Source organism: Argopecten irradians, chromosome 5 (genome assembly GCF_041381155.1).
Source record: "Argopecten irradians isolate NY chromosome 5, Ai_NY, whole genome shotgun sequence".
Classification (NCBI taxonomy): domain Eukaryota; kingdom Metazoa; phylum Mollusca; class Bivalvia; order Pectinida; family Pectinidae; genus Argopecten; species Argopecten irradians.
This window is the reverse complement of record NC_091138.1, coordinates 15,155,978-15,167,413: the sequence shown is the minus strand read 5'-3', so window position 1 is coordinate 15,167,413 and position 11,436 is coordinate 15,155,978. Positions and strand designations below refer to the sequence as shown.

At 35.0% G+C, this 11,436-nt stretch overlaps 1 pseudogene; it reads right to left on the bottom strand.

The window, feature by feature from the left end:
- Positions 1–344: 344 nt before the first annotated feature.
- Positions 345–1,752, bottom strand: LOC138324511 (uncharacterized; annotated as a pseudogene).
- Between the last annotated feature and the right edge of the window lie 9,684 nt (positions 1,753–11,436).

Sequence of the window (11,436 nt, the reverse complement as noted above, 5' to 3'; positions counted from 1 at the left end):
ACAATTTTGTTAATTGCAAGTATTAGTTTAAGTATTTGTATCAATTATTACTATTTTTCCCCCAAAATAATCATATGATAATACACACTGCACAATATGTATATTTTACAATAGCAATTAATTTAAGCACTATTTACACAAAGCAAAGCCTATTTAAAAATACAAATCATAAATCAATAAAATTTAAAGTTTTATTAAATAATCATATATTTTATTATATCATTTAAGCACTAAGGTAATTCAATGGTTTCCAAAATAATCTATAATGATAAGATATGTTATCAAATGTCTCATATGCATTTGGATGTACATATGGTATGCAAAATATTTCATTTCTAGCTAATTTAACCAAGATGCAGCAGCTGAGATGCTGAGTCGGCGTATGTCATCAAGTCGATGGTTCCAGTCTGGTAGCGGTCTATCATGGTTGCCAGGCGTCTGTCGATGTTTAGATACTTCTTCCTGCGGGGTTTGGTTGGAGCTCCAGCATCTCTCTGTATCCGGCTGATGTCGTTCATTTTCTGCATGTCCTTGAACATCTGTATAATGGTGTATATGTTGGGATGTGAGTGCATAACTCGTCTCTTCAGTTTCCCATGCCATGCTTCCAGGTGGTTTGTAGTGCGTGGACCCTCAGTCAGGAAGTGGTTCCATGTCGTTTTGTCTCCATCTACCCACTGTTCTGTCACGTAGTCGGTGAATGGTAGGAGTGGATGAGGGATGTCGGCATCATTGGCATCCTCCAGGGCCTGGAACCAGACGTCCTCTACACGCTCCATGGGAATGAGGGGCAAAACAGCAGCTCGGCGCGCAAGGAGTCTCACGTCGTCGTTGTCGCGGTACATTTTCTGAAGTCCTGTTGACTGAGCCTTTCTCCATATGCACTGTGTGAAGTGAAAAAAACATCCTTTGACATCTATTCCAGGGAAGACAATTCGGATACCATTGTGTGTGGCGATCTCAAAGTTGACGAATGCAGTAGTCGGGTGGAAAGGAATGTTGAAGTTGGTCATATGCTCCTGAAGTAACGTGAAGAAGCGGGTGTAGATGGTCTGGCTCTTTCCGGGAAGTAGTGCATAAATCATCTGAGCCATGATGCCGTCAATCTGCGTATGGATGCTGTAGATCTGATAAAACAGTGTGGGCAGGTGTAGAAGGTACCGTCGCTGAAGAATACATCCGAGGCAGCAAGGTCGGCAAGGTTCTCTGATGCAGCAAACGCGAGGATTCTGTTGCTGCCTTCACCATCGTCAAACAGTAGAAATTGTTCACCAGTTGATGTCTCTGTCCATCTTCCATCCAGGTTGAGGTCGGCCATGGTTTTTGGTAGTGGTGGAGTCTGCTTACGACGAGCTCTGTAAAGTGATGACTTGGCACTGTAGAAGGTTGGCAGATGCTGGACCAGAGCTTTGGAAGAGTCATCTCAGTCGTTGTCTCGAAGTTGTTGAGTTCCTCGTCGAAGATAGATGGTATGGGTCGCACGGACTCCGCACAGCGGTTGCTAATCTGGTTCATGATCTGCTTGACAACAACATTGGCTGGGTCAGAGGCATGTGTGTGAGGATGTCTTCCGAAATTGACTGGTATGTCGTTCAGTGTTGAGAGGGAGGCTGAACAGCCGGAAGTAGAGCATCTCTAGAAGGTCCTGTCGCCACTGTTACGAGTCTGTCTGTAGATGAAGCCGTCATGGGATAGGTTACGTCCGCCTCTTCTGTTGATGATGAACTTAACGTTAATCTGTGCGTTTGCCATTCCGTGTGTGATAAAATGAAATTACAGTAAATTGGAAAATGCAGGTACAGATGTTTTACAAAATCTATATTACCTAAAACTGAAAACTAAAACAAGTAAAAAATTCAAAGAAAATGATGAGAAATTAAAAAAAATCTAGTACAGTAGTTCTATCATATATTTACACTAAAACTGAAAAGAAACACAAGTATAAATCAATAAGAAACAGTTAATTGGAAAATACTAGTACAGATGTTTTACAAAATCTATATTACCTAAAACTGAAAACTAAAACAAGTCAGAAATTCTAAGAAAATGATGAGAAATTAAAAAAAATCTAGTACAGTAGTTCTATCATATATTTACACTAAAACTGAAAAGAAACACAAGTATAAATCAATAAGAAACAGAAAATTAGAAAATTCTAGTACAGATGTTTTACAAAATCCATATTTCCTAAAACTGAAAACTAAAACAAGTCAGAAATTCTAAGAAAATAATGAGAAATTTAAAAATCTAGTACAGTATTTCTATTAAATATTTACACTTATAAAGCTGAAAAAATAGCACAAAAATGTATAGACTCAGACAAAGTCTAGTAATACAAAGACAAGTTGATAATTCAATGTACAATGTTGACAATTCAAATATCAGAGCAAGTATGATATTTTCTTAAATATGCCACTGTTTTATACATTATTCTACAGCAGCTTGGCAATAATTAACTGTTACTGATTTATTGATCATCTACCAGATGAGTTGATTTACCAGTTGGTGTTCGGGGAAGACCCCCTTTTTACCCCCCCCCCCCCCCCCCCCCCCCCCCCCCCCCCTTGGCTGGTGTTGTGATGAATAAACTGAATAACCACACAATTGTGGTACATGTAATAGTAATTTGCACCCAGATACAATATAAACTAGTTTAGAATCATTCTGTAAACTTATTCAGCAGCATCAATATCATTTTAAGTTGATTGCGAAGAAAATTAGAAAATATAGTGAACTGCATTTCATTATTAAACAAATGATATTCACGGGGAAATTTACAGGTATAAGTGGTGTCGTGGTAAATTCCGAGCATTCTAGACTGACGGCCCGGGTTCACCTCTTAACGTCAGCACATCATTTTTTTTTTATTATTATTTCATATTTTTATTTGTTGTAATTTCACCATGCTTGAAAATATTCTTCTATTTTGTCTTTATTTTATTTTCCAAAAGTTTATTCAAAACATAAACATGTGTAGTAGATACACTAAATTACGAACATCCCGCTCTTACGGCCACTTTTTTTCAGTCCCGATTTTTTTTCTCTTTGTATTGGTCGTTTCAGAAATACAATCACACCGCTATTCCGTTTTACGACCAGTTTTCATAGTCCCCACGACCACTAAATTAACACTAATTGACCCTTTGATTATGACCACAGGCACATGTGACTTCACACCTTGCTGTGCTTCAACTTCCCGTACGCAGCAACCAGTAAACAGCTGCCCGCCGGTACATGTACATCAGTCAGTCTTTTGTTTCCGTCGACCTAATTATCAGATTATCTACCTGTACTAGGCCTGAGGTAGGGCGTTAGAATTACCTGCTGCCCGTTTTGAATGATCGTAAAAGGCGACTAAATTTAGGATCTTATCTTTTCTCTTCTTCCTAACTGACTTTATCTTTCCTAATGCCTCGCTTGGCACCTGGCCGAGGCACACCAAAGTCTATAAAAGTGGTAGTTTCTGCTCTTGCTTAGCGCTCAGCATACAGGGAGTGGGACGACTGGTTCGCCCGTTGTCAGTATAATGTGACCGGGTGGGGTGTGTTGCTCGGTTTCTTCGGCGGCATGCTTCAGTGATATAGCACTATAAAAAGGGCAACAGTTCCACTATACAAGAAGACACAACATGAATAGACCGCAGTCTTCCAAAACACACACCTCGCACAACATACACGCAACACCGCATACATGGGAGGCCGTCCTTACATGACCATAGCTGTTAATAGGACGTTAATTAATCAAACAAACTAACAAACCTATACTTGGAGAGTGTTAATAGCCATCATTTGCATACTTGTGACTGGCAGTTGACGTGATCGAAACCACAAGAAATGCAACGTTCAACGTTCTTTCGATAGCCCTGGTGGCGAGATCGAACGATTTAGACAGTTCTTGCTCTTACGTGTAACGCCAATGGAATTAAAATTCTTTAATGTATGAGATATATTGATCTTATTTCAGATATTTATGAAGTACCGTACGTCAATCATCTCATTTCAATAGATGTGTCATCTATTTTGTTGCGGTAAACATATGTCTAACAATCGGTGTTTTGCATTATTTAAAAGTTCACTTGACTATTGCACAGTAGTCTTTCCAACACTTTACCGATTGTGATAGTAAGTTATTATTTGACCAATCATTGCACGTAGCGGGATAATTAATATCGATTTATGTAAATATTTAATGATAATTTACACCGATCAATACCAATTTTAAACACATAGTTTCCCATTTACCTCAGGTGATACTATGTGATAATTAAACCAGAGACATACATGTAGATAATTTAATTACTATCTAAATCTCTGATTAAACTAACGATATGTATTTGAATTATAATTAAAACATAATAGAAAGTAATGTCTAGAAAAAAGTATTTTCATTTAGATTGTCAACAATTACTTCAGTGAAATTAAGTTTAAGATTTAAATAAGCACACACCATAAACTTTATTTAATGGAGAAATATGTTTATGCTCTAGAAATAAATGGTATAGTAATGATATGTCCCTAATTAATCAAATTTCAAAAATATTTGTAAATTGTTGGTTTTGATTAGATACGCATGCATTAAAATATGATATGATTAAGATTCTAATGGCCGACAAAACTAATTGATCAAATATAGTAATTTGCAAATTTATCTTAACCAAAATATATCAAACTGGTTTTTTCCCACACGTTCATATACATTCTCAGCATGCTATGCTATGTTTCTTATGTTTTTTTTATAGAAATTTAATGTATATGTCATGTCAAGTTTATTTTGATGTTCCATGTATTTGTAAATGTGTTATATGCAAAAAATGGAAGAAAAAATAAAATATATATACATATATAATATACTTCGTCGTTTGTGCATTTTTTTTCTATAATATACATTTATATATACATGTATATTTCATTTTTCATAAAATTTCAATTTGAAACAAAAATACAGTACATGTATTATGTACCGGTCAGCTACATAACGTAGGATACAGAGTTACTGTTCTTGATCGTCATGATCATAGAAGAAACCTGGTCCACCTCAGAATTAAGACCACCTCGCTATTAAGACCACTTTTACTCAGACCACTGGGTGGTTTTAATAGATAGGTATTAATGTAAATACTGTTATACATATTCTCAACACATGTTATATAATGTTTCTGACGTCCCTTGCTCATACACATTTTCATTTACAGCGGTTCGGAGCGGTAGGGAGCTGGGTTTTCGAGAAAAATGTTTCAAAGATTATAGGATAGATAACCACGTAAACCCCAATATATACATCTCTTCGTATCTGTAGCAGTGTGCAGCCAAGCGTGAATGTGTGATACATTGATCATGACCACATCAAAACAATAGGAGATTTCAGAAAAGATGGCGATGACGTCACACAAAGGTACATCCGGGCGCTCAAAGTTACAATTTTGTATATTTGTACTGGTGGGAACACAGCCGCTTCGATGTTTGTTTACATTTTATTGTAATAAATAGTACGGCAATCCGAGAATTGTTGCTTTATCTTAATTTCAAAAGGTGTAAATAAAAATATGTAACAATAGTATATAGATATAAACATATGGTATTCATATATTTTACGATGTTTATACTCTATTTTCGACCGACACGAGAAAAAACACGGCGGCCATTATGTGTATAACATTGACAGAATATTGCAAATATCAGCTTGAAATTACAAATTAAATTCCAAGTTCCACAAATATCGTACTGAAATTTTAATAATCGATTACTGTTTTCTTAGTCTTACTTGGTAAAACACCTTACGAGGTGTGATTATGACCAAGTTTGCTTCCGTAGATTACCCCCAAGCGCACGGCAGCCATTACGTACAGTGCTGCCGAGATCTCGAATTTCGTCCTTCTTCAGAATTACGCATTCTGGATAAATTTTTCGTCAGAAATTTTGGAATTTTGTTTATGACATACAAATGAGTCAGTCTATAGTTACTTTTTATCATATTTTCAAACAAAACTTTTAGTATTTTAGGATTTTCGAAGCCGTGCGCAATGTGTCGTGGTCGGCATTTACATTATTACTATCTGTATTCATAAATCTAAATGTAGTCTATCTAACATGTATTCGAATTATTTAAAAGTAATATCACTTCAATTTGAGACTTTATTTAACAGCCCATGGAATAAAAGCGACTGAATTTAAAAAATAAACTCTACAGCATTAAAACTGAACGATTTCACCATTTTAATTTTTCGAGATATCGCGATCGGCAGCCATACTTTACGTAAACAAGTACATTGCGTAGATCTGCATATAAGTGTAACACAGTGGTTTATAGCATTCCTTTAAAATAAGATATACATGGTAAAGAGCGAAACATATATCTTTTACAAGTACTTATTGAGATATGTGTTGGTAATTACGTATTTATATTATGGGCTGTGGCCTGAGGTGATCTGCCAGCGAAGCCATGCACGAGCGACCGTGGTCTGGCCAGGTGGTTCACATTTCGATATATTTAATAGTGTTGTGAACAGCTTTTTCATGTATAACAGAAACATTACACAATCAAATCAATTATCTATTCATAACTTTTTCACAGCATGGATTTCTACCTGTGAAGAAAAAACGGGTACTGTGATGGCCCGACACCGCTTCGCAAGCTGGCTTCAACACTATATCTTTATAAATATATTTAGCAATAAACAATTGTAATTATAAAAATATAAATGTCTGTAACATCTGAAACAATAAGAAACAATTTCAAAATCGGAATTTGCAAGTATGAATGTGTATACTTTTGTCAAAGTATCGATTGTGTAGCAGGGATGTACGTATCTGTTATTGTTTTTATTAGTCGCCATACTATTTACCTTTGAGGACCCGGATGTAAACTTTCTGTGACGTCACGCCATCTTTTCTGAAATATCCTATAAGCAGTGATCTAGAGTTGTCTGTTCTATTGTATAGAGGATTAAGTGTCATTTTATAACGAAATCTTATCGTTTGGTTGTTTATGCAAATTAAATGAAAAAAAATCGGAGGTGTTTAAAATATAAATTTAATTGTAATACATGTTCGTAATATTCTGTACTAGGTAAATGTACTTATATAATTTGTAACACATTGTTTTTTTCAAAGTAGATTATCATGTCAAAGTAAAATTGCTGAGTGAATCTGCTATAATATATATTGAAACCACTGAAGCTTACAATTTTCGTTACTGTAAAGGAAATTTTAGAAATATCAACCCATTTCAAATGATTCGACTGAACTAAGTCTTCCCATCTTCTCCTCCCGGTAGGAGTTATGTTATTTTTTCATTACATTGTACAGATCAATATGAAATATTTAATGTTAGTAGGAATAAAATTTGACATATTTCAGAGTCAGCTTAATTCAGGTGTTCTCTGATAGCAGATAATAAAACAGTGATATTCCACAAAATTAGTACTAATCTGATAGATTTGTATCAATTAATCAAAACAGTAAAAAGTAAGCGTGTCACTATCCTTCATTAAATCATATACTACAATTATGTTTTTCTTGAACCAAGCCTTATAAAAACAGTTTTGGAACCAATAGTCAAATTTCAAAGTAAATTATTATGTCAGAGTAAAATTTCTGAGTGAATTTGCGATCCGAATTTTGGACCTATCCTTGCTCCAAATTTTGCTGAACAACTTTTACAAATTGTGGTTAGAAAAGGACACTGATGACAATGTTGTGATGTACTACAAACTTTATAGACATAGAAAAAATATTAACATTTTTTGATAAAAATCTTCCTTCGTATCATTTACATGTCGTTTAGTTAATTAACTCAGGTTATTTAGTTTTATAGTTAATAAATTAACGTTCATGTACTTGAAACTTGATAAAGCATATACCGGTAAACAGCTGATAGCTGACAGAGATTTTTTTTTCTCTCTTTCCCTCTCTTTCCCCTCTCTCTCCCTGACATGTTGCCAAAGTAGTATTAGTGAAGTTATGAAGCATGAAGGTCATCCTTTATGACAATATACGTTAGTTATATATGTTACACGGTCTGACAACCATTAATTTTTGTATTTATAGATAGTATGGTGTTCTTAAACTTGCTAGATACATTTTTGTTAAAAAGGAAATCCTTGATGTCTTTCATATTAGTCATTAAAGGTCAAATACGTGTATGGTATTGCTTAAACGTTATATGAAATTTTATATAATATAACCAGTACGTTTTTTCTTGATAGATGAAGAATCTCTGATCCTACACTCAACATATATGCCTGTTTAGTTTTTAACAAAACAAAAATCAATTTGATATTACAAATCACCATAATGCTGAAACTTTTCTTTATATAAACTTGACAACATAAATACTTCCTCTTTGATTGAAGGTTCTGCACTGAAATGCATTATGTGTAAATAGAATAACTGGACCTGTACAAAATGTGAGAAAATAAATCAATGTGATAAATTATTACGACCAAATAAAAAACAATTACTTGTATAAGTTTTTCAGCCTTTGTTTAAGTCCTGTCTTCTTTGGATCGTTTTCCAATTTGCAGTTATACTGATAATATAACCATTGACTTATCAATCTTTAACATTCGAATCAACTCCTATCATCCAGAAGTTTTACCGCAGCAGTACTTTCAGTACTTTGATTTAGAATACCATAGAACATAACAGCATTGATCACTTGTTTTAAGTGAACAGACATTGTATATGTTTTACATGTTACATGCAATCACGCTTTCGACAAGGCCCAAAGATCATGAAACAATCTTATGTCAAAACCAGTGTTAAGTTTAGACCTAGCCAATCACAAATGACGTTACAAAACGTTAAGTCATTTTTTATTGGCTAAGAAACACTGTTTCATGATCGTGGGGCCTGTTTTCTCTGTATCTATATAAACGAACTTGTAGGAATGCATGATTAAAAGAGGAACTAAAAAATTTTGAATAAAATTGTGTAATAGTACAGAAATTTTCAAAACTGAAAGGTGGTGGAACGAAAAAGAATACATGGAATCATGGAGAAAATGTTCTAGTGAGCCAGTACATGCCACAAGTTTGTTCAAATTTGCGACATGAGATGGTGGACAAATAGAAGATAGTTAAACACTGTTACCAAGCGGTCATCGTTGACCTGCAAGGATAATAATGCAGCATATCATATGTGAAATATTTAATCATTAATCTATCTTCCTATGGCATCTATGGTATATATAGATGCCAGCGTTAGCGCATTATGAGATGATTGTCTGCAAAGCTCTGGCATCTATAATGACCATAGATGCTAAAGGAAGATAGATTCCATAGCAGTTGGTTATCATTTATGTGTGTAAATACCTACAGCGCCTCTGATTGGTCAATTCCAAGATCTCTTGATTCCGATTGGCTATCATTGCGCATTTTCTTTTAAATATCATTGTATTTACTGTTTTGAAGGTAGTTGCTTCTCAAAGCATCAAACAATAGAATATTGGCTATTTATCTAGGCCCTATATTTTATGGCGGAAAGATATCACTACACAATGTATGGTAGTAAGTTTCACTGAATTAAGACAAGAAAATGGTCACCACGGTAGAAATATAGAGCTAAAGTTATAGGATGAATAAGTTCCCCAACGCGTGACTGTTGTTTATCATGTTTATCAAAATCGAGTTAGTTAATTTTAAAATTTTGAAAAGACACGAGCTTTAGAGAGTGTCTTTTTAAAATTTGAAATTAACTAACGAGTTTGTAAAAAACTTATAAATTGGGAAACCTCTATATTAACGACGATTTAATCCACAAGATGGAACAACCTTTTTGAAGGTGTGTCAGTTGACGTCACCACGTCAACATTAGTGATGTCATAATAGTAATGTTTTTGGTGTCAGTTATACCGTCATATACTTCACTTTGCCTTGGTTAGTTTATGTAGTAGAAGTGACAAGTAAATGTAAACATATGTACATACGAAACGACAATTTTTATAACAGTTGATCCCTCAATATATACGGAAGCCGTCTGGCGCCACACAAAAAATATATTTATTGTGTTCCCTCACAATACTATTGTGAGGCCACACAATACTATTGTGTTCCCTCACAATCTTATTGTGAGGCCACACAATAATTATTGTGAGGGAACACAATCTTATTGTGAGGCCACACAATTTCATTGTGAGGCCACACAATCTTATTGTGAGGGAACACAATCTTATTGTGAGGCCACACAATAATTATTGTGATGGAACACAATATAATTGTGAGGTTCCCTCACAGTAATCATTGTGTTCCCTCACAATAATATTGTGTGGCCTCACAATAAGATTGTGTTCCCTCACAATAAAATTGTGTGGCCTCACAATAAGATTGTGTTCCCTAACAATCATTATTGTGTGGCCTCACAATAATTATTGTGTTCCCTCACAATAGTATTGTGTTCCCTCACAATAGTATTGTGTGGCCTCACAATATTATTGTGAGGGAACACAATAAATATATTTTTTGGTGTGGCGCCAGACGGCTTCCGTAAATATACGTCAAATTTTAAAATTATATTTTTGTTGAAAGTCATCCAGCACCGTTATAAAAATTTTCATTATTGAATCAATCATTTGTTGTACAAATCTATATCCATTTTATTTTTGTTTTATTGACTTTATCAGCATATAGAATTGAATTAGATTGAATAAGTCTACATTTACTAAATACCTTTTTCACATGATCGCCAACTATCAATCTATTTCGGCCAGTCAAGTTGTTCTACTCATCAATTACAGAAAATGTAAATACAGTAGTGTAATAAGATTTCAACATAAAATGGCTACGCGAGAAAAACAAAAATACATACGTTAACAGTACAGGTCCTAACAACAAAATTTCAACTATTCTTGTTCTGTTTATTCTTAAAACCTATAATTACAAGCCTCCACCTCTGGGTTGCGTGTTCGAATCCAATGTGGGGCAATTTCCAGCTTCTGACCGCTGGTCGATAGTCTTTCTCAGGTTACGTCGGCTTTCCTCCACCCAACAAACATACATGTAGCACATCCCTAAACGGCCCTTACTTTAAAAGGACATTTTAATAAAATCAAACCAAACTGAATCGTCTTCTTTCCCATATGGGTCAGTTGCCAGGTACTGACCGCTGGTCGTTGTTTTTTCTCCAAGTTTCCGGCTTTCCTCCACCAACAAACCTAGTACGTCCTTAAATAATCCTGGCTGTTAATAGGATGTTAAAGTAATAAAACCCAAGCCCTAAACCCGCAATGACCGTAAGGTGGAGCAATGGCCGTGTTCCGTAATCTGTCTAGTGTATGTATTTTGATACTTATAATTATTGGTATGATATATGGCATCACATACAACACATTCATCACACCTTCTGCGACAAAAATATTCACCCGATTTATCGCCGGACTTAGTCTAGACCGCCCCCATGTATTCAAATTGGTTGTAAGTATGTCTGAAGTGGCAGAACAAGC